Source organism: Sorex fumeus, unplaced genomic scaffold (assembly GCF_029834395.1).
Source record: "Sorex fumeus unplaced genomic scaffold, SorFum_2.1 ptg000035l, whole genome shotgun sequence".
NCBI lineage: Eukaryota > Metazoa > Chordata > Mammalia > Eulipotyphla > Soricidae > Sorex > Sorex fumeus.
In genome coordinates, this window is record NW_026606092.1 from 446,264 (window position 1) to 471,020 (window position 24,757).

The window sequence follows — 24,757 nt, forward strand, 5'->3', positions numbered from 1 at the left end:
ACTCTATAGTCTGGATAACTAGAACTGGAGAAAAAGGTGGAAGACTCAGTGAAGGTCTTACAAACACCTCCCTTCATGCTGGAAAATCAACTGTAAATTTTGTATTTTTAGACAGACCTGATTATAGAGTGAAATTTTTCTACTATTATTAGTTATTAGGACAGAGTATTACATACAAAAAAGTATCTACTTACAAACCAGAATATTAGAAAAGGAAACAAACTACACAGATAATCTGGTTTCTTCAAATATCAGAAATTTCTATATATGGCCTGGAGTGACAGTATAGCTGGTAGGGCATTTGCCCTGCACGCATCTGACTTGGGTTTGATCTCTAGCACCACATATGGTATCTCCCAGCACCACCAGGAGTGGTCTCTGAGCACAGAGCCAGGAGTAAGTCCTGAGCATCACTGGGTATGGCCCGGAAAACGGATGTATTGAAGAAAGGAAGGAAGGAAAGAAGGAAGACTTCCACATCACAGATCTGTAGATCAATGGATAAACTCCACCTCTCAAAGGCTTAATCCAATAACTTCCTTTTGGCGTTTATATTGAACAGGATTCCCCATACCACTGGCATCATCTTTTTGTTTGTTTGTTTTGTTTTGTTTTTTGGTTCACACCCAGCAATGCACAGGGGTTACTCCTGGCTCTGGCTCGGCACTCAGGAATTACCTCTGGCAGTGCTCAGGGGACCATATGGGATGCTGGGAATCGAACCCCGGTTGGCCGCATACAAGGCAAATGCCCTACCCGCCGTGCTATTGCTCCAGCCCCTCTGGCATCATCTTATAGGTGATGAGATCCAGCTAACTTTCTAGGGTAGCAGAAGTCTTCATCTTACATCATCCACATTATAAATTTCAGATCCACCACTACTGTCTCAAGCAAATAAATCACCAGATCAATTTAGACATCTATTATTTTTGTTGGCGATTTTTATACAGGAATTGTTTTCTGCACAGTATTCTTATCAAAAGAAATTCTGTGTCCTGCAATGAACAATCAGTGCCTCAGTGCTCCAACAACAGTTGCTACCCTGAGAGAATCGATCCATCCAGCAGCACTGCTTATAGTCTGTACTACTGTGCTGAGTCTGTCTGGTTTCAGTCTGTGCTAGGGATCAAATGTGGGTCGGCTGCATTCAAGGCAAATGTGCTGTCTGCTGTGCTATCTCTCTGGCCTCTAATATTTTTTATCTTTTTGTGTGTGTGGTGTCAGGAATCAAACTAAGGGTCTCATACATGCAAGGCATGTACTCGACCGCTCACCTATAGCCCTGGTCCCCAATTTTCATTTTTCACCATCTTAAATTGGTTGTGCTAGACAACCTCTCAGTTCTAAGCCAAGCACTGTAATTAATGAAGACATCATATGGTTCTCATAACCAGCTATAGAAATCAAACTATTTCACAATGCCTTTTCAGCTATTCTGATTGTTAGGGGGAAATTCTAAACAATAATATTGCATCTTTTGTCAAAATAATGAATGTAATCAAAGTAGAGAGAGAGTTAAGTAGAAATCATCTGCCTCACAGGCATTGGGAGAGGTGGGATGGGGGTATATTGGGGTTCTTGGTGGTGAAAAATAAGTACTGGTGAAGGGAAAGGTGTTTGATCATTGGATGACCGAGACTTAAACCTGAAAGCTTTGTAACTTTTCCCACAGTGATCCAATAAATAAATATAAGAAAAAAAAGAAAAAGAAAATGTACAGTATATTTATTAGAGGGGGAAAGTTATGGAAATGAAAGTGAAGCTAGTCATTCAAAACCACTTTATATTCAAATGTATTCCAGTTAAGGGCTGATATCATCTACCCGAGATGTCATCATTTCTCACTTCAACTACAGCTAATGTTTCTTTAGATCAACTTAGCTCAATCTTGATGTGCTCAGTCTTGAATCATTTATTTATTAAGTGGGTACAATAACACCTGCAACCTAATGACATGTGAGGATTAAATGAGAATACAGATACAGCACTTAGTTTATTGCCTGCCACACAGAAAGTGCTACATACATTTTACCCATTAGTACTTGAATAAATGCTCAACCTCCATCTGTGAAGTACTGAAATAGCATCTCATTTAAGGGAAAGTCTAACCTCACAACAAAAATTTTAACTTAATATATTGAGACTTCCAAGAAATAAAAAGCCATTTAAAAATCCAGGGTAACTTCTAACACTTTATTTTTTGGTGGGGGGAAGGGTTGTTGGTATTGGGCACTGAACGCAGGAGGGTCACACATGAGGTAAGAGATCTACCACTAAACTACAGACTTTATATTTTCTTTCCCAATTCATTTATTTGGCGGGCGGGGGGGAGTAAGGTGCAGGGCCTGGAGAAGAAGGAAACATACGCAACGGTACCCAGAGATCTCCCTCAGTGGTGCTTGGAGACCATCAAGTGCTGGGATTGAAATGGGGTCAGATATAAGCAAGTACTATCTCTGACCCAAAACGTTCTTTTCTTTTTTTTCTGGGGGTTGGAGGGGGTGGGCTTGGGGGCCATATCCCGTGATGCACAGAAACTATATGTCGTGCTAGGAATCAAACAAGGGGTGACAACGTGTAAGGCAAGGGCCGTAACCCTTGTACTATCTCTCTAGACATTATAAGGGTTTGGCTTTTTTTGAAAAAATTTCTTTGTACAGTTAGTAAGATGGCCAAGCTATCAAAAAACTGTATCTACTTCTTTATTCCAACCATCTGTGTTATATTCTTAAATATATCCCTTTCTTTCTCTGAAGGTAAAATTGGCACTCAGAAAATAAACTGGCAGTTGTATGTAGCAACACTGTTCTTTGTATCTGTGGACCCAAATTCTATGTTCTATGTTCAGCCAGTACCCAGCCACTTACAAGACCAGGAGGAATATCTGTAGTCAGAACTAAACAGACCCAACTTTCAAAAGTCTATGAGAAAATCACTGTTGATTTTCTGTGAGTCCTGTGAGGTACCCCAGATGCCTTAAAGAGAACCTTACAGGAGGGGAAAGACAATCCAGCCATCCAAGTCATGGCACATTCTATGCTTGCAGCATGGGTTAAAGCCCAAGCAGGTCACAGTGCTCCAAGCACTGCCAGGAGCAACCTCCAAGCATTGAGCTGGATGTAGCAACCAAGAACCATTGGGTAGGGCCTCCTGCACCTCCACCTCCAAAATAAATAAATAGATATATCAGTTTAGAGTCACCTGTGAGTGAGAATGATGTGGCTCAAATGACAGACCTATGCAAGGCCCTGGGTTTGATTTCTAGTACACGGTTTCAAAGCTCCAGAGGGCAACAGAGTTAATACAGTGGGATGGACATCTGCCTTGCACACAGCTGACCTGGGTTTGATCCCCAGAGTCCCATACGGTCCCCCAAGCACCGCCAGAAGTAACTCCTCACTGCAAAGACAGGAGGAACCTCTGAGCATTACCAGATGTGGCTCAAAAGAAAAAAAGAAGAAAAAAATAGCTCCAGAGGGTGCGGCCTGTGGCTACAGAGTGGCCCTAAGCCCTAAACTACTGCTGGGTGTGTCCCCCCACCCCAATAATTTCTTTTAATGCCACTTCTGAGTTCCTGTTCCTATCAAATTATCGCTGGTTTGCAAGACAGCTAAATCTGAAGGTACAGCTAACAAATCTACATTAACAAATCTTGTCTGGGATCCGAGACAATTAATTGAACTTACTGAGAGAAGCAGAATTGTCTCTAACCCTCTGCAGACAAGTTTTAAAGATCCTAACACTTGAACACATCAAAATGGCTATAATCTGAAGAAAAAAACAGCTACATGTCACTACCAATGGTGCACCTGTACAGAAAGTGACCATCTCCAAAGTAAATTTTAAAGTTGCTGAACCTTGAACAATGACACTGATTTTTCTCTAAAATGTGAAATACGGCAGCTCTATTAATGAGAGGTCCAATAAGCTCAGGGCAAAGGCTCATTGTGCTGTCACTGTCACCTCATCTAAGACAGCTGCTGGTTCATTCTGATGGGCTACCCGTCACTGACATCTGTACCAGGCCTCATCAAAATCCATGTTTATGTCCACATAGAAAACAGCTGCTTGCAAACAACTGCTGTGAAGCCTTCCCCTTCCTAATCCCACTGAGTGCCTTAAGGGGAAGATGTTTTCATTTCAGGCCTGTATTAGTAAGTTTGGATGACTAACAAGGCATCTAGAGACTGGGAACCATGCCCATAAAGATGACCAGTTTAGGGGTTTTTTTCCAATGATTTAAAGAATGCCAGGATCAGGATTTGGCTCAGTGACAGAACTCATGCCTCAGACATGTGAGGCCCCAGGTTTGACCCCCAGCACTGTCAAAGGAGAAAGACAGTATCAAAATCATCTGGGGGAAGAAAGTAATCCCATCAACATTAATAAATGTTTTATATTAATACAGTAATTTAAAAACAATAAAAAATCAGATGTGAAAAACATCTGGTCATAGCCACAACAAATAACAACTAGGAGGCTTTGTTACAACATGAACTGCAAAAAGAAATCAACTCAAGGCAAATGAAATTTTTTTAAATCCAGGAAGGAAGGAAGGAGGGAGGGAGGGAAAAAGAAAAAAGAAAGGGAAAAAGAAAAAAAGAAAAACAGAATGCTCATGTAGCTTAAACATGGCAACAAAATATTTGCAGTTAGTCTCATCAAGAAGTTAAATTCAGGGTCATTGATAAGATGATCCTCACGTAACCACGAGCTGACATGTGCAATAGTCTTATAGTACAGACCCTGGATGCAACTCCCAATCTGCTAGAGAATTAATTCAGATTCTTCCAGGACTCTTAAGACTTTTGGGAGTGACACAAATCAAATGAGGTAAAAGCAAGGAAAATTATCCAAATCTTTGCAGGATTTATTTTAAAAGGAAATAAGGGATAAATACTCAACATGCAAAGGTCTTGTGAAGAGAAAAAAGGAAAAACCATAGAACACATCAAAGGCCATGACAGCCTGTCTGCCTCTCCTTTGAAAGATGTACTACAGGAGGCAGAAGCAAATTCTCAATCGTCCACAAAGGTGTAAACCAGGAAGCAGAAGCCTTGAAGGAGGATTGACTGAACCTGACCAGGGATTTTAGAAGGATGTCCCATTAATAATGTGAACCCTAGAGAAATGATAACAAGGTCTACTGAGCTTGGGAGGACTAATGAAGAACAAAGAAGAAGAGTAAGAAACAAGTTTGTGATCCATATTTTTTTATCTGATCACTGCTTTCTTTAGAAAAACAATAATAATAAAGTGAAGTTCATTGTTCAATCTCTTGAATATGAACTGGCCTTGTAACTTGCTTTGTCAAATACAGTGTGGCAAGAGTGACAATGTGCAGTTTCTGAGCTTATCTGAGCCTTGTAAAGGCTTACGGCTTCCACTCTCACCTTCCTGGAACCCAGAAAACCAAGACAGCCTGCAGGAGAGGTCACAATACCCTGACTAACAGCTCCTTCCCAGAGTCAGAAAGACGTACAGGGGTAAAGGTTCTTGCCTTGCATACAGCTGGTGCAGGTTTGATCCCTGGCACTGCATATGGGCTACTTAGCACTGCCTGGAGTGATCCCTGAACACAGAGGTAGGAGTAAACCCTAAGTGCTCCCAGATATAGCCCAGCAAAATAATGATAAATAACAACAATAATAACAAGAGTTATTGAAGAAATAACTAAAAGGACAAAGAACCTCCAGCTACGAGCACATCTCTTTGATTCCACTGTTCTTCCTGCATTAACATATGCCTCAGAGACCTGGACCCTACGAAAACAGGATGAGAGCACTATTCGGGTCTCTCAAAGAGGAATCGAAAGAACTATGCTTGGAATATCACGATTCACTCAAATGAGAGATAGAATCCGGAGTTCTGATCTTCGTCAACGCTCAAGAATCAGGGACGCTGTCTCATTTGCCAAGACATCAAAAATCAGATGGGCTGGACACGTAATGAGGTTTACAGACAACCGCTGGACTAGAGCCATTACTGATTGGATTCCACGAGACATCAAAAGATCACGTGGATGCCCACCTATAAGATGGTCAGACTTCTTCGTCAAGACCCTAAATGATCGGTTTGAGGCTCTACATGTTCCTAAAACGAACAGATACCATTGGGCTACGCTAGCACGCAATCGGGATGAATGGAGACGTTACTGGCACCCGCTCGAATAAATCGATGAATAACGGGGATTAAGTGATTAAGTGATTAATAACAAGAGTTCCATCCCAACACTGGACCTGGACCTAAGGATAAGGTTATTCAAATCCCAACCAGCTCCAACCCACCAGACAATAAACACAAGATTGACTTCAGCAGATGCTATAGAGGAAAACTTCACCAGCCTATTTAATCGTAAGTGAGAATAAGTAAATAATAAATTTTTAAACCATAAGCAAATAAATGTTTCAAGCTACTAAGAACTGGGATGATTTGGTCCATGCAATATATAATAGAAATACCCACAATTACCCAAGATTAATTCAAAGTCTAATTCAAAGACTAATTCAAATTTTGAGTGGGCCACTCAAAACTAAGTATGTATACTCCCATCATGTAAGGCAACCTTTTCCAGCCTTTTTACACCTACAGACCAAGTCCTGTCCTGCATACTGGTCTACAGACCTGCAGTTACAACCAAGATGGCTGACTGATGGTTTTCAACCTTTCTATGCTTGTGAAACAGCACTGGTTCACAGAACAGTCATTAAAGAACACTGATTAAGGAAAATAGAACTTCCGAAAAACAGTACAGAGGGCCACTCTCTACGATAAGACATACGTAGTCATGTGTCACTTAATTTCAGGGATATGTTCTGAGAAATGTGTTCTTAGCCAATTTTGTCACTGTGAAAACATCAGAGTGTTATTATATAAACCTAGAAGGGGTAGCCTACTATATACCTGGGCTACAACACACCTGTACAATATTTCTGTTTTTGTGCCACACCCACCAGTGCCCAGAGCTTACTGCTGGCTTTGCACTCAGGGATTACTCCTGGTGGTGCTTGGGGGACCATACATGATATTAGGGACTGAACCAGGTCGTTCATGTACAAGGCAAGCACCCAATCCACTGAACTCTTGCTCTGGTCCACGCTTCTACAATATTACAGTCCACTGGGATCACTGTTGTATATATCACTGACTAAAATGTTTGCAAAATGCTTAGATCTATCAATTGGTCACTGCGTCTATTCCCACAGAGAGAAAACATGTGTAGCTACAGGTATCCCTCAAGAATTTATATGCAGGTCAGAAGGAGAATTCAACGGGCTGAGCACGTGCTTTGTATCTGGGAGAGAACATTCAATCCCTGGCACAGCATGGTCCCCTGAACAATGTAGGAAATAACCCTCCCTCCAAGAACAGACCTGGGACTAGCCTTACTGATCTCAAAATAATCCATAGCAAAATACACAAAGAATTTCTGCAAGATAAGAAAAATATAAAAACCCAATTTTTTTCATGATCAAGAGTTGGATGTATCACAAAAAAGTACTTAAAAGGCCAATATAAATTTATATTTCACATCAGAGCCCTGTAAATCAAAACTACAAAAGACAACACTGCAGCCCCAACATACTAGTTAAAATTAAAAGGACTGACAATGCTTAATGCAATCAAAAATACAACACAGCTATAACTCATATACTGCTAGCTTAAAAATATGAGTTAATAAAACACTTTGGAAAATTGGTAGTACTTAAATACATACACATTCCATGAACTAGGAATTACATTCCTAACAGTCGAAAATCTGGAAACAATTCAACAGAAACATACAGCATAATCAAGGAACTATTTCACAGCAATGAAAAAGAACAAATCATTGCAATATGCAACTGCATTCATGAACCTCAAAGACAATGATGGCGGGATAAAAAGGCACAAGAGTGTATTCCAAATTGTTTTATTGATATTAAATTTTCACTGTCACTGTCCTCCCATTGTTCATCGATTTGCTCGAGCAGACCTTGTACCGTCTCCATTGTGACAACTGTTATTGTGTTTGTCATATCAAATACGTCACGGGGAACTTGCCAGGCTTTGCCGTGTGGGCAAGATCTTCTTGGTGGCTTGCCAGGCTCTCGGAGAGGGGCAGAGGAATTGAAATCGGGCCAGCCATGTTGGACGCTTGCAAGGCAAACGCCCTACCCGCTGCGCTATCGCTCCAGCCCATATTAAATTTTAAAATAGATAAACTAATCCGTAGTACCAGAAGTCAAAATAGTGATTACCATTGGAAGTCCTTCTTGCTACCTTTTGGGGGACATAGCCTAAGGTGCTTGAGGACTAGTCCTAGATCAAACACAGACCTCTCTCATGCAAATCACATCCACAGCCCACTCTGCAGTTTCTCTGGTCCTGGAAGTGTTTTCTTTCTGTTTCTATTTTTTTATTTTTTAAAAAATTTTATTTGAGGCACCATGAATCCCAATACTATTAGTAAAAGGTAAAGGTAAAGGTAAAGGCCCTCCCGTTGATCGTCAACTTGCTCGAGCGGGCCCAGTAACGTCTCCATTGGAGACTTTGTTGTTACTAGTGATAAGATTTTATGTACACCATGTTCAAAACCACACCCTCCACCAGACTGTCCATTTTCCTGACCGTTTTCTCAATGTTCCTCCCTTATAAACCCGTTCTCGTTCTCTCTGTCCTATCATCCCTCCCCTCCCCATACCTGTCATGGTAAGCTCAACTCTTAGACCAGATTTCAGGTACTGATGCCTTTGGCCATTTGTTATTCTATTATTATGCTTCTTTGTATTCCACACATGAGAAAAATGATTCTATATCTGTCCCTCTCCAGGTTGACGTCACTCAGCATGAATACTTCATGAATAACCTTATACTAGTTATTTTGTACACTTGAAATAGCAATCACTGAGATAAATTTCTACAGGTGTGTGATTTTTATAGATATAGTAATACTACCTTCTTACAATATGCACTTTATATTTCCAGAATTTCATTAAAGACTTAAGAGAGGACTCAGTCATGGTGGATATACCCCAAATAACTGACTTATCTTTGGTCTTTTTTATTTTTTTTTTGGCCACACCTAGTGTGCAGTGCTCCAAGGGCTACTCCTGGCTCTGGGCTTGGGGGTTGCTCTTGTCAGTGCTCAGGGAACTGTGTGGTGCCAGGGATCAAACCTGGGCCTTCTGTAAGCAAAGTGTACACACAGGCCTTTGAGCTACCTCTCTGGCTCCCCAGTTTGAAATTTTTTGTGCGTATATTTTTGGGTCCATGCCAAATTTGGGTGATGCTCTCGGCATACTCCTGGTTCTGTGCTGAGGGATCACTCCTGGCAGTGTTTGGGAGACCATATGCCAGGGGCTGAGCCAGAGGCAACAATGTACAAGGCAAGCACCTTAGCCTCTGTACTATCTCTCTGGCCCCCTAGTTTGAAATTTTTTGATTCATATGTATTTAGTTCATCATGTCAACCAAGACCATCCATGGTAACTCACAGTTCCAAAAGGCTGAATCTAAACGTTGGAAATGGGAGTCTCCCGGTGGACCGTTCGACAATGAAACAGACCACATCATATTCAATCGGCGGTTTTGCCTAAACGATGTTGCTGTGGTCCCAAAATTCCAAACGGGATCGTACCACCGTCTCCTTCGTGCAAAATTCTACCTCACAGAACAGGGAGAAAAGAATGCAAAGTTTAAGAAGAGAACTCCCAGAACAACCACCAACTGGGAACTCTTTGGCTCTGTTGTGGCAACATGGGAAGATGCCGTCATTGACAACATTGATGAGGAATACGATCGAATGACTCAACACCTCCATGATTGTGCAAGGAATGCCGAGAGAGATAACCACAAAAAAAATGCCTTTCTTCGAACACTCTTGAACTTATTTGCCAACGTGGCTTGGCACATGCCTCAGGCAACCGCAAGCGAACGTCCGAGCTGGCAAAACAGTGCAGAAAAGCGATCAAGGATGACCTCAAAGACAGGAGAACAGCAGTGCTGGTAGATGCGGCAGAGGCCGGGAAAAGCATTCGTAATGCCTGCCTGTCCTTCACCAACTACAAGACCAAGATGACTGCCCTCCGACATCCTGATGGATCTATCACATCTTCCAGGACAATGGAGAAGATTATTCATGACTTCTACTCAGATCTCTTTAATAGCCACGTCCACTTGCCCACATACCACATTCCACATGATGGATATGTCGTTCCCAATGTTCTCCCTTCAAAATACAACACATCATCTCATCGGTAAAGAAACAAAGAGCACCTGGCCCAGACAAGGTCAGACCCTGAACACCTGAAGAACTTACCATCAGTACTCATCAATATACTGGCTCGGCTCTTCACATGCTACCTGTCTGAATGCAAAGTTCCATCCCAATGGAAAACCAGCAAGACTGTACTACTATACAAGAAGGGAGACATCCACGACATTGGTAACTATCGCCCAATCTGCCTATTGTCTGTCATCTACAAGCTGTTCGTTCACTCGAGTCATCCTAAATAGGATTGGCAGAACACTAGATGAAGGACAACCATGCGAGCAAGCCGGGTTCCACAAAGGATTCAGCACCACTGACCATATCCACAAGATAACCAAGCTCATTGAGGTTTCTCAAGAGTTCAAGATGCCGCTCTGTCTAACATTCATTGATTTAAAGAAGGCCTTTGATTCTGTTGAGACGGAAATGGTCATTGAAGCCCTAGCCAATAAGGGCGTACAAACTCAATACATCAGGATCCTCCGTGAGCTCTACTATGGATTCACTACCAGGATCTCACCATTCTACAAAGAAGTAATCATCCATGTCAAGAGAGGGATTTGGCAGGGTGATACCATTTCACCAAAACTCTTCAGTGCCACCCTCGAGAATATCATGCGACAACTGGAATGGGAAGAAATGGGAGTGAAGATAGATGGTCGGCAACTACACCACCTCCGCTTTGCTGATGACATCATTCTAATAACACCAAACATCAGCCAAGCGGCACAAATGCTAACCGACTTTGACCATGAGTGTGGAAAGGTCGGATTACAACTGAATCTCACAAAGACAATGTTCATGAGAAACAGTCTTGTTCCTGGTGTTCCATTCACTCTCAACGGAACCACCATCTCCGAATGCAACAGTTATATATACCTAGGTCGAGAAATCAACATGATGAATCACTTGGCACCTGAGTTACGCAGGAGGAAGAGAGCGGCTTGGAATGCCTTCAAGAGCATTGAAGAAATAACTAAGAGGATAAAGAACCTCCAGCTCTGAGCACATCTCTTTGATTCCACTGTTCTTCCTGCATTAACATATGCTTCAGAGTACTGGGCCCTACGAAAACAGGATGAGAACACTATTCGGGTCACTCAAAGAGGAATCGAAAGAGCTATGCTTGGAGTATCACACTTCACTCAAATGAGAGATAGAATCCAGAGTTCTGATCTCCGTCAATGCTCAAGAATCAGGGACACTGTCTCATTTGCCAAGGTGTCAAAAATCAGATGGGCTGGACACGTAATGAGGTTTAAAGACAACCGCTGGACTAGAGCCATCACTGACTGGATTCCACGGGACATCAAAAGATCGCGTGGACACCCACCTACAAGATGGTCAGACTTCTTCGTCAAGACCCTGAATGATCGATTTGAGGCTCTGCATGTTCCTAGAACGAGCAGATGCCATTGGGCTACGCTAGCACGCAACAGGGATGAATGGAGATGTTACTGGCACCTGTTCGAGTAAATCGATGAGTAACGGGCTATCAAGTGATCAAGTGATGTATTTAAAGTGGAGCCTTCAGCATTGGATTGAATTTTAGCACTGCTCATTTACCAGAGCATTGATAGATGCTAAAAAAAAAATAATAAAAAAGTTCACCTGAGGGTCTAGAGTCATAGTTGTACAGCTGACAGGGCTGTCTTGCATGTGGTTCACCCAAGTTCAAGCCTTAGCACCCTGATGGTCTCCCAAGTCCTGAGCTCTAAGCAAAGACTTCCTGGCAGGTCAGAGTCTTGAAGGGCAGGGAATGTAGGAGGAGTAGCAAATATTCTGGTCTCCGATCTTTTAATTATTTAATTAAAAGAATTTGAAGGTCACACCCAGTGCTGCTTAAGGAACCGTGCAGTGCTCAGGACTGAACCTAAGACTCCTGCACATAAAGCATACACTCCAGACCTTTGAATTTTCTTTGTGGTCCAATTTGAAGAAAAATAATAACTACTGCAGGGCATGCCAGGGATGAAGTTCAGCAGCAGAATATTTGCTTTGCATGTGTGAAGGCCTGGATTCCATCCCAAGTACTACTCCTTTTTTTTTTTTTTAAGTAAAGGAACTAGGAATATGGCTCAGTGGTAGAGTTCATCATACCTTGCATCTATGAGTCTTTTGATTTGATTTGCAGTAACACAAAAGAAAAATAAATGAAAATTTCTATAGACTAAAGAAGTATAATTTATGTGGGCTATGTACTTACTAATATTTAGTGTATCAGAAATTGAAACTAAAAGATATTTAAATATTCTTTTAAAATTTTCAATGAAAAAGTCTTTTATTTTTCTCCCTTACTGTCATTGTTATTGTACTGCATGGATCAGGAATTGCATGCCACACATACCTGGCTCAGATGTTCAGACAGTTTTAGTTGTACTCAAAGGGGCTTGTGCATCAGGCTGTGGTGCCAATGAGTGTTACACTCCATTGTGGTTCTTGCAACCTGCATGTTGGGGGCTGTACTCTTTAACTGCACTTATACACATTCTGATTGTGGTGCTTGTTAGGGGTCATTGCAGTGTTCACAGATGCTCTCCAGGTTCAATCCCCTAGCACCACCTGGAGTAAATCTGATCACAGGAGTAAAACCTGAGCATCACCAGGTGAGCCCCAAAACAAACACCTCCCCACAAAAAAAGGAGCAGCAGGGAATTAGGTCAAAGGAGTAGAAAATAATCAATCACCAGTCCAGATGACCACAGCAGACCATACCACTGGGGTGGCCCTTGTAAAAAAATAATAATGGTATTGGAAAGATAGCACAGCCAGCCTAGCATGCTGCAGACCCTAGTTCTATCCCCAGCACCATATATGGTCCCTGGGCACTACCAGGAGTGACCCCTGAGTACAGAGCCAGGAATAGCCCTCAGTACAGCTGGATGTGGCGAAAAAGCCAAAATCAAAACAAAACCAAGCATACGTACATATTTACAAGTATATGTGTATATACACATATACTTTCAAGTATAAATATGCATATACTTTCAAGTATATATGTATACATATATACATATATGTTTATTTATACTTGGGCTGGAGCAATAGCACAGCGGTAGGGCGTTTGCCTTGCACGCAGCCAACATGACTGACCCGAGTTCGATTCCTCCGCCCCTCTCGGAGAGCCCGGCAAGCTACCGAGAGTATCTCGCCCGCACGGCAGAGCCTGGCAAGCTCCCCATGACGTATTCGATATGCCAGACACAGTAACAACAAAGTCTCCAATGGAGACGTTACTGGGCCCGCTCGAGCAAATCGATGAACAATGGGAGGGCCTTTACCTATTTATACTTAAAAGCATATGCATACACCCAAAATGGTATCAGTACTTCTGGAAAGAACTGATGAGTTTGGGCTTAAGAAGAAAAAAAAATTCACTCTATTTTTCTACTTTTAGAATTTCTAATTCAAAGAATTAAATGTAAATATCAACTGAAAATAGTCAATCTAGAAACCCAAGAATGTGGCAGAGCACTTGCCTTGCATGTGTGAGGTCAAAGGTTTGATGCTCAGCACTGCCAATAAATAAAAAGGCCCTCCCGTTGATCACCGATTTGCTCGAGCAGGCCCAGTAACGTCTCCATTGGAGACTTTGTTGTTACTGTGTTTGGCATATCGAATACTCTCGGTAGCTTGCCGGTCTCTCCGAGAGGGGCGGAGGAATCGAACTCGGGTCGGCCATGTTGGCCGCTTGTAAGGCGAACGCCCTACCCGCTGTGCTATCGCTCCAGCCCTCAATAAATAAATAAATAAATCTAAAAACTGTGGGCCAGAGTAAGGCGCTTGCAAAGCAGCAGGTAAGGCGCTTGCCTTTCATGTAGATGACCCTGACATCAAAATCCCTGGCACCCAATATGGTCCCCCAACCCCGGCCTAAGTCCTGAACACTGCTGGTAAGGCCAAAAATAAATAAACAAAGGGGGGGGGGGGGAAACAGTGCAAGAATCAATAATTCACACAATAACTTCTCATCTTTGCTCTAGCCTCAAAAATTATCAATTCCAAATTTTTAACTATACGCTCTGTGCTACCTAAATCTTTATCAATAATTGATGTAAGAATAAAAGATAAGGGGCTGAAGTGATATCACAGCAGGTAGGGCGCTTGCCTTGCACGTGGCCGACCTGGGTTCTATTCCCAGCATCCCATATGGTCTCCAAAGCACCGCCAGGAGAAATTCCTGAGTGTAGAACCAGGAGTAACCCCTGAGCATCGCTGGGTGTGACCCAAAAAGAAAAAAAAAAGAATAAAAGATAAACAATAATAAGACTTTAAATTAAATATACTAAGTGGTTACTAGTGCTCCCAAAGTAGGGTCAGAATCCATACCTTTTGGGGTCAGAGAGATAGTACAGCAGGTAGGGTGCTAGACTTGCTTTGATCCCCAGGCCTACCTGGCTTTGATCCCCAGCAGCCCATATGGTCCCCTGAGCCTGCCAGGAGTGATTACTGAGTGCAGACCCAGAAGTAAGTAACCCCTGGGCACCACGAATATGCCCCCCCCACCTCTGTGTAAAAAAAAAAAACAGAATCTTCACCTTTTATAATGTATACTTTTAAATTTAATTTCTTTCAGGAGCCAGAAAGATAATAAAGTAGATAAGGCACTTGCCTTACATGCAGTCAACCTGAGGGTGGGAGGGTATGGGGATGGAAGTTGGTATGTATGAAGCCCTATCATCAACAACACTGTAAATCACAGTGACTAAAAATTTTTTGTTTTAAGAGACTTAAGATGTTAAACCAAAAAATCTAGTTTCATGTAGTCCTGACTTTAAATCTAAAATATTTCTATAGACTTGTAACTTACTTTTTAAAAAATAGGGAAAATTTATTTCCTAGCTATGCTCACTGAAAATAGCAAGAAACAATGGCCAACCCACTAAGCAAATAAATACCCCTTGCACCCACCTAAACATTATTTCCCATTATTATGGAGTCTATGGAAACACTATTTCTCCATCATGGAAACAGTACTTTAGGTCAGCGGCAGACAGATGCCCAGGACAAGATGTAAAGAACGATCCCAGACATGATTTCAGACACAAAAGTAAGAACGCTATCAAAGATAATACGATAACATGGGGAATTTAAAAAACTATATTTTTAAGTGAGTCACCATGAGATACATATTTACAAAGCTGTTCATCATCAGGTTTCAGTGATACAATGATCCAACACCCATCCCTCCACCAGTGTCCATCTCCCACCAGCAATGTCCCCCGTTTCCCACACGCCACCCCCTCCTATACACACCCCAGCCTGTCTCGATGGCTGTATGGCAGGAATTTTCCTTCTCTCCCTCTCTCTCGCAGGACTTGGGGAATTTAACGAAGTTCTGGATTTGCCAAAATGAAGATCAATGGGATTTCGAAAAAGATAAGGCCAAAATTGGCTGAAATGCAAAATTATGCATGAATCGAAGAGTTTATAAGGACATATATTAATTTTTTTTACTCACCTTTGTAAGATGCTGAATAAACTCACTATTGTTTTATTTTGCTTTGTTTTGATTTGGGGTCATATTTTATATGTACTCTAGTCCACTGAGCCATCTCTCTGATCCCAAACTCACTGTTTTTAAAATGGTAATAACTATAAATTAAAAGGAAGACTGTGAAGCCAGAGTGAGAACACAACAGGTTAAGCACAAGTGTTGCATGAATGAGGCCTGGGTTCATCCCCACAACCACATGGTTCCCCAAGTCTCACCAGGAGCAACCCCTGAACACAGCTATAAATAGCCTCTGAGTATTGTTAGAAATGAAGTTAAAAAAAAAAACAGAAAACTGGAACACTTGTTCCACTTTCCTGCACCAGTTGTAATAAGGGTAAATATAAAGTTTTCCAGCTAAAAGAAATGACAAAATGCTCAAATCTGAGGACTAGAGAGATAGTACAGCAGGTAGGGCACTTGTGTTCCATGCAGCTGATGTGGGTTTGATTACCATAACCTCATAAAGTTCCCCCAGCCTGCCAGGTGTGGTCCCTAAGTGCAAAGCCAGGAGGACCCCTGAGCAGAGCTAGGTGTGGCCTCAAAATAAAAACAAACCAAAATAGAAAGTTCAAATCTGGACCTGGAAGAGTTCAGAGGGCTAAAAAAATATGATTTGCATGTAAGAGTTCTAAATTCAATCCCTGGTACCATATGATCCCCTAGAACAATCAAGATTGGCTCCCATCCCAAAAAAAGAAATGTTAGTAGGTAATAATATTTTCTAGGTCCCGTGCTAAGTACACTCCAAATACTGCCCAATTGAATTTTAGCACCTGCACACATTGGTATCATTTGTTTGCTTTTGTTTTGAGGCCACACCAGGTGGTTCTCAGGGGTTACTTCAAGCCAGACCATTTGGGATGCCAGAGATTGAACCCAGGTCAGTCAAGTGCAAGGCAAGCGTCCTACCCACAGTACTATCTCTCTGGACCCCAACGGTATCATTTTTTAACAAGTGAAGACCAAAATTCAGGCAGTTAATGTGAGTTGTCTGAGCTGGTTTAGCTAGAAAGCAAAGAACTAGGGTTTCAATAAAAGTGTGATTGCAAAATTAAAGAAAAAAAATAGACCAAACATGATTGCCACTCAATGCCTCTTTTGCAAACCACGACACCCAAGAGGAGAGAGAGAACAAAAGGGAATACCCTGCCATAGAGGTAGGGTGGGATGGGTAGGATGGGGGGGATGGGGGGTGGGAGGGATACTGGGATCCGTGGTGGTGGGAAATGGGCACCGGTGGAGGGATGGGTATTTGATCATTGTATAATTGAAACCCAAGCACAAAAATTTGTAAGTCTACAACTGTACCTCATGGTGTCTCACTAATAAAAAATAAAAATAAAAAAACCTAGGATTTGAGTATCACTAGTTTAATCCCTAATAAATTTCACCGAAGGGATCTGGATGATCACCAGTGGCTCCTGACACTGGGGTGAAAGCACAGCAGGTAGGGCGACTGCCTTGCACCCGGCTGACCCAGGTTCAATCCTGGCCATCCTGTATGGTCTCCCAAGCACCAGGAATAATTCCTGAGTGCAGACCCAGTAGTAACCCCTGAGCTTTGCTGGCTGTGGCCAAAAAAAGAAAAAAGTCTGCTGACATAACACTGTAAATCCCTCCTAAAGGAATTACGCTATGAAGTATTCTAACCAAAACCAATGATTTGCTTTAAAGATCAGCATCTCAATCTAATCAAGACTCTGAATATAACTGCCAAGTTGAAGGAAATACAATAAACAGAAATATCTTAAAAGACTCCACTATGATGCTGATAATTACAGCCATCTGTGAAAAAGTCTACTGGACAGATAATCCAGTTTCTTCAACAAACTGCAAAAAAATAAAAGAGGGCAGAAGAAAACTTTTACATTGAGATTTTTAAGGAAATGATGACTTTGGGGGCCAGAGCAATTGTACAGTGGGTAAGGCGTTTTGCCTTGCACACAGCCGAACTGGGCTCGATCCCCAGCATCCCATATGGGTTCAAGAGACTGCCAGGAGTAAGACCTGAGCACTGCTGTATGTGGCCCAAAATCCAAAAGAAAAAAGAAAAAAAGAAAGAAATGCTGCTCTTGGATCCTATTTTTGGAAGGAAAGCTATGCCCAGCTGTGTTGGAAGTCAGGAGAAAGAACCACAACAGGTGGTACCTGGAGGCATGTGGTATCAGAAATCAAACTTGAAGTCTTATGCATGCCAGCCATGTACTCTTGTACTTTGAGCCAACTCCTTAGCCCTGAATCCTGTCTTAATTGAGAATGTACACAAACACACTCACAAACACACTCACAGACACACACCCATATGTACATAGACATGTATATATGTGTACATACATATATGTACCCTATTTAAAAATTATTGGGGCTGGAGCAATAGTATAGAAGCAGATAGGATACTTGCCATGCATGTAACCAACACAGTTTCAATCCCCCAAGCCCTGCCAAAGTGATCCCCAGGTTCAGAGACAGGAATAAGTAAGCCCTGAGCACCACTGGGTGTAGCACTGCACTGTAGCACTGTCCTCCCATTGTTCATCGATTTGCTCGAGCGGGCACCAGTAATGTCTCCACTGTGAGACTTGTTACTGTTTTTGGCATATCGAATACGACACGGGGAGCTTGCCAGGCTCTGCCATGTGGGCGGGATACTCCAGTAGCTTGCCGGGCTCTCTAAGAGGGACAGAGGAATCGAACCCAGGTTGGTCACGTGCAAGGCAAATGCCCTACCTGCTGGGCTATTGCTCGAGAGAGAATACAGTGAGTAGGGTACTGTTCAGTCCCCAGCACCTCGGCACCTCCTATGATCTCCAGAGCATTGTCAGGTATGATCCCTGAGCACAGAGCCAAGAGAAAACCCTGAGCACCACAGAGTGTGGTCCAACCTCACTACCACCCCATACTAAAATAAAGATGGACAGGGGCCGGAGCAATAGTACAGCAGGTAGGGCATTGCCTTGCATGCAACCAACCCAGGTTCAATCCCTAGCATTCCAAATGGTTCTCCCAAGCAATGGATCGGTCACAGTCACAGTCCTCCTGCTGTTCATCGATTTGCTCGAGCGGGCCCAGTAACGTCTCCATCATGAGACTTGTTGTTACTGTGTTTGGCATATCGAATACATCATGGGTAGCTTGCCAGGCTCTGCCATGCGGGCAAGATACTCTCGGTAGCTTGCCGGGCTCTCCAAGAGGGGCGGAGGAATCGAACTCAGGTCGGCCATGATGGCCACTTGTAAGGCAAACGCCCTACCACTGTGCTATCGCTCCAGCCCGAGCAATGGATAGTCCCCCAAAATATTATACAATCAAGGAAATAGGAACTGCAAATATTTAATAGTAAGGAATTAATAATTAATCATTTTAGATGTGTAAACGGTATTGCTATTACTTTTTGTTTGTTTGCTTTTTGGGTCACACCCGGCCATGCACAGGGCTTACTCCTGGCTCTGCACTCAGGAATTACTCCTGGTGGTGCTCAGGGAACCATATGGGATGCTGGGAATCGAACCAGGGTTGGCCGCGTGCAAGGCAAACGCCCTACCTGCTGTGCTATCACTCCAGTCCCAACTATTACTTATTTTTTAGAGAGAAACTGAAAAATTTTGGGGTGAAATACATCACAGATTTGCCTCAAAACAGAATGGGAGGGGGTAGGAATATATGAATATAGGAATATATATGAAATCAGTTAGCTCTCAACTAGTAACTGCAAATATAGAAGTTAGTTGTATTACATTCAACTGCTTAAAATTTCCCTAATAAAACTGTTTCTTATAGAGCAAATCTCAAAATCAGGGCATGCCTTAGTGGGAGAGTGCGTGCTTCTCATATATATAATCCTGGGTTTGATCCCTGGAGCTTTTAAAATTTAATTTAGTACTCCTCTCTGGAAAGAAAGATGGCGGCCGCACGGGAGCCTTGTGGACAGCAGGTTTGAGCCAGGGGCGAGGGGCAGCAGGGGCCTCATGGGAAGGGGGGCGTTCTGGGCCGTCCTTCACGCCCGACCGAGGTCACCAGCTGCCCCCCACGAGCGGCTCTCCGGCACGGCCACAACTCCAGAGCACAGAAACCAATCTCTTAACTATCTAACTTTTAATAGAAATACTTCCACGGTTAATAAGTAAAACAGCAGAAATCCAAAACCAAATCATTTTATTCTTAAACCAAGCTGTAGAAAGCAAATCATTTCACAACCAACGCTGTTTCAGCATATCTGATTGGGGGGGGGGCCGTAAACTCTAAACAATAATTGTGTATCTTCTATCGAAACAATGTATCTAGTCAAAGTAGATAGAGTATTAACTAGAACTCATCTGCCTCACAGGAATTGGGAGGGGTGGGAGGTGGGGTTCTATTGGGGTTCACGGTTAAAAATAAGTATTGGTAAAGGGAAATGTGTTTGATACTTACATGACTGAGACCTAAACCCGAAAGCTCTGTAACTTTTCCCACAGTGATTCAATAAAGAAATAAACTATTAAAAAAATAAATAAATAAAATAAAATTTAATTTAGTAAACAGCACATTTATACGTAAACTATTTCTCTATCCTTTCTCTTTTCTCTCTCTCTCTCTTTTTTGAGAGGAACTACACGTGTGGTGCTAAGGGGTTATAGGGGTTATGTCTGGCTCTGTGCTCAGGAGTGTCCTCAGTGTTTGGGGAACCATATTCTGTGCCCGGAATTTTACCAGGTTTGGTCACATGATAGCAAGCACCATAACCCCTGTACTATCTCTCAGTCCCTTCATATTATATTTCAATTACCTATTCAATGTAACCATTTCCTTTATTTCCTAATATTTATGCTGAGACCCTTCCCAATTCAACAGCTTTTCACATTTCATGTAGAGTGGTACATACATGGTATAACCTCCTCCTTAAAATATCCTTCAGTAGTGTTAGAGATAATGACTTAGCAGGTAGAACACATGCTTATAGCCCTGGCTACGATCCTCACACTCCAAAACAGAAAAAATTCTAATCGGTAAGATTTCACACACATGCAAAATAATTACAATACCAACAAATTTACTCAAAAGTGTCCAAATGCTCACCTGATCTCTAGCTCAGATGTGCTGCCTCATCCATTCAGCTGAAGTATAAGACCTGCACCATCAAACATAATTTGGGGCAGCAATGGGGAATGGATGGTAGATAGCCGCCAGCAATTCACCTAGAAGGGGAAAAAAATTATCTGTCACCACACAGAGTCTCAGCTCTAACAAGTTTTAAGCAAGTCAAATAAAATTCTCTGAACATTTCTGTCATTTCATTAGGCTTTGTGTCTTAATTAAATAGTTTAGGTGACAGTGCAAAAATTAATTTAAAGCTACTTTCCTCCTTACTCTGAAAAGCTGAATATTGTATGTCATGACTATTAAAATCCTTAGAGAATTCAATTCTGCAGAAGCTCTGCATGGTTCTAAATTTAGCCAAGTAATAGAAATAGTTGGAGGGAATGCATTCATTTTTATATCTGCACTTTTATATGTTGCCAGGCAGCTAATTTCTTAAGTAATCTGAAAGCAATAAACCATATGAAAGAATATATGTCATGTGATCAACTGAAAGATAAGCAATGATGCTAATTAAATTATTTATGACTTCTGGAAACAGTCATCTCCACCCCCTGAAAAAAATATATTCTGTATTTCTCCCATAAGCAAAATTTTCATTTGTCTTTTGTTTGTTTGGGGGCCAAACCCAGCAATGCTCAGGGGTTACTCCTGGCTCTGCATCCAGGAAACACTCCTGGTGGTACTCCGGAGAACCATATGAAAAGTCGGATCAAACCTAGGTTAGACACATGCAAGACAAGCTCCCTATCTACTGTGCTATGACTCTGGTCCCCATAGGAAATTTTTTATTTTATTTTTTATATTTTATTTATTTGCTTTCTGGGTCACACCTGACAATGCTCAAGGGTTATTCCTGGCTCAGCACTCAGGAATTACTCCTGGCAGTGCTTAGAGGACCATCTGGAATGCTGGAGATCAAACTCAGATCGGCCATATGCAAGGCAAATGCCCTACCCACTGTACTATTACTCTGGCCCCAATAGACAAGATTTTAAGTAGTCTGCCAGAATATGTTAATTGCACACCACCACTTTCCTTCTAACTTATTTATTTTTCCAGACTAAAGAAGATATATATATAGATAATTTTAATGGTCATCACATTCAGTAAAAAATGTTTTTTGTGAAAGGGCCTAACTTGTCTCCTTTCATATGTATTCCTAAGGCAGAATATCAACAATATGTTAAACTATAAATAAATGGACTATACCATATCCTCTTTCTAATTCTATTTTGAATTTTCTACAACATCATAAGGAGTCCTACTACCAAAAAACCCAAAAAATATCTGAAATGTTCACTATAATAAACACTGAAATTTCATGCCTGTTTCTTATATTCAGAGGTCAACATGCTGATAAATACAAGACACTTGTTCTTAAGCCTAAAGTACGAAAAAAAGTATGAAAGGCCTGGTTTAGAAGTATTCCTTATCTAAGAAGATTTTAATTCAGAGAGCCAGAAGATACAAAGAAGAAAACAACTCTGAAGTGACTATACCTTGTCACTCCAGAAAAAAAAAAAAACTGGATTACATGAGAAGAAGATGTGAAAACTTATTTTAACCTTCGCCTATCACTTGATCACTTGACATCCCATGACTCATCAATTTGCTTGAGTGGGCGCCAGCAACGTCTCCATTCGTCCCTGACGCGTGCTAATGTAGCCCAATGGCGTCTGCTCGTTCTAGGAGCATGAAGAGTCTCAAACAGATCGTTCAGGGTCTTGATAAGAAGTCTGATCATCTTGTAGGTGGGCGGCCACGCGATCATTTGACATCCCGTGGAATCCACTGGGTAATGGCTCTAGTCCAGCTATCGTCTCCAAGTCTCATTACGTGTCCAGCCCATCTGATTTTTGATGCCTTGGCAAACAAGACAGCGTCCCTGATTCTTAATCATTGACAGAGGTCAGAACTCCGGATTCGTTCTCTCATTTGAGTGAAACGTGTTATTCCAAGCATAGCTCTTTCAATTCCTCTTTGGGAGACCCGAATAGAGTTCTCATCCTGTTTTCGTAGGGCCCAGGTCTCTGAGGCGTATGTGGCCAGAGCCAGAGGTTCTTCATTCTCTTAGCTATTTCTTCAACACTCTTGAAGGCTTTCCAAGAGTGTTGAAGAGTTTTTTGCTCTCTTCCTCCTGAGCAACTCAGGTGCCAGGTCATTCATCATGTTGACTTCTCGACCTAGGTACACCTAACTGTTCCATTTGGAGATGTTCATTCCATTGAGAGCGAATGAAACGTCAGGAACGAGTCTGTTGGGACAAAGACAACACTGTCTTTGTGAGATTTGTGTCTTTGTCAGCTGTAGTCTGACCTTTCCACACTCATGGTCGAAGTTGGCCAGCATTTGTTCCACTTGGCTAAATTTTGTTGCTATCAGAACAATGTCATCAGCAAAGCGGAGGTGGTGTAGTTCACTCCCATTCTTTCCCATACCAGTCATCGCATGATGTTCTCAAGGGTGGCACTGAAGAGTTTCAGTGAAATGGTATCACCCTGCCGAATCCCTCTCTTGACGTGGATGATCACTTCCTTGTAGAATGGTGAGATCCTGTTGTGAATCCGTAATACAGCTCACAAAGGATCTTGATGTATAGAGTTTGAACACCCTGTTTGGCTAGGCTTTGATGACTGCTTCTGTCTCAACAGAATCAAAGGCCTTCTTTAAATCAATGAACGTTAGACAGAGCGGCATCTTGAACTTCCGAGAAACCTCAATGAGCTTGGTTATCGTGTGGATATGGTCCATCATGCTGAATCTTTTTCGGAAACCCAGCTTGCTTGCATGGTTGTCCTTCATCTAGTGTTCTGCCAATCCTATTCAGGATAATTTAAGTGAACAGCTTGTAGAGGACAGACAACAGGCAGATCGGGCAATAGTAGCCAATGTTGTTGATGTCTCCCTTCTTGTACAGTAGTACAGTCCTCCTGGTTTTCCACTGGGATGGAACCTTGCATTCAGACAGGCAGTGTGTGAAGAGCCGAGCCAGTGTATTGATGAGTACTGATGGCAGGTTCTTCAGGTGTTAGGGTCTGACCTTCTCTGAGCCAGGTGCTGTTCGCTTCTTTACCGACGAAATGGCGTGTCGGATTTCGGAAGGGAGAACACTGGGAATGACATCTCCATCCTGCGCAATTTGGTATGTGGGCAGGTGGACGTGGCTATCGAAGATATCCAAGTAGAAGTCATGCATAATCTTCTCCATTGTCCTTTTGGAAGTTGTGATAGATCTATCAGGACGTCGGAGGGCAGTCATCTTGGTCTTGTAGTTGGTGAAGGACAGGAGGGCACTGCGAATGCTTTTCCTGGCTTCTGCCACATCTACCAGCACACTGCTTTTCTCTTTGAGATCTTCCTTTATTGCTTCTCTGCACGGCTTTGCGAGCCCAGATATTCGCTTGCGGTCATCTGAGGCTTGCGCCAAGACACGCTGATGAATGAGCTCAAGAGTTTTCGAAGACAGGAGTCTTTTTGTGGCTATCTCTCTCTTGGCACTCCTTGCACAACCATGGAGGTGCTGAACCAGTCTATCATATTCCTCATCAATGTTGTCAACGACTGCATCTTCCCATATTGCCACAATAGTGCCAAAGAGCTCCCAGTTGGTGGTCATTCTGGGAGTCCTCTTCTTAAACTTTGCAGCCCTTTCTCCCCACTCTATGAAGTAGAATTTTTCATGAAGGAGACAGTGGTCCAATCCCGTTTGGAATTTTGGGACAACAGTGACATTGGTCAGGCAAAACCGTCGATTGAATATGATGTAGTCAATTTCCTTGTGGAACCGTCCACCGGGAGACTCCATGTTCAAAGTTTAGATTCAAACTTCTGAACTGTGAGTTACCATGGATGGTCTTGGTCGACATGATGAACTCAGTCTTTCACCCTGTTTGTTCCATTCTAGGTGATGGGTCCCGATGTGGAGTTCT

At 42.3% G+C, this 24,757-nt stretch overlaps 1 protein-coding gene across 3 annotated transcripts in view; it reads right to left on the reverse strand.

The window, feature by feature from the left end:
- Positions 1-24,757, reverse strand: part of R3HDM2 (R3H domain containing 2) — a 210,072-nt gene that overhangs the window by 143,189 nt on the left and 42,126 nt on the right. For all 3 annotated transcript variants that reach the window (XM_056117497.1, XM_056117498.1, XM_056117493.1), the window contains exon 2: positions 20,805-20,923. The gene's annotated coding sequence lies outside the window, so the exon portion shown is untranslated. The remainder of the gene's footprint in view (positions 1-20,804; positions 20,924-24,757) is intronic.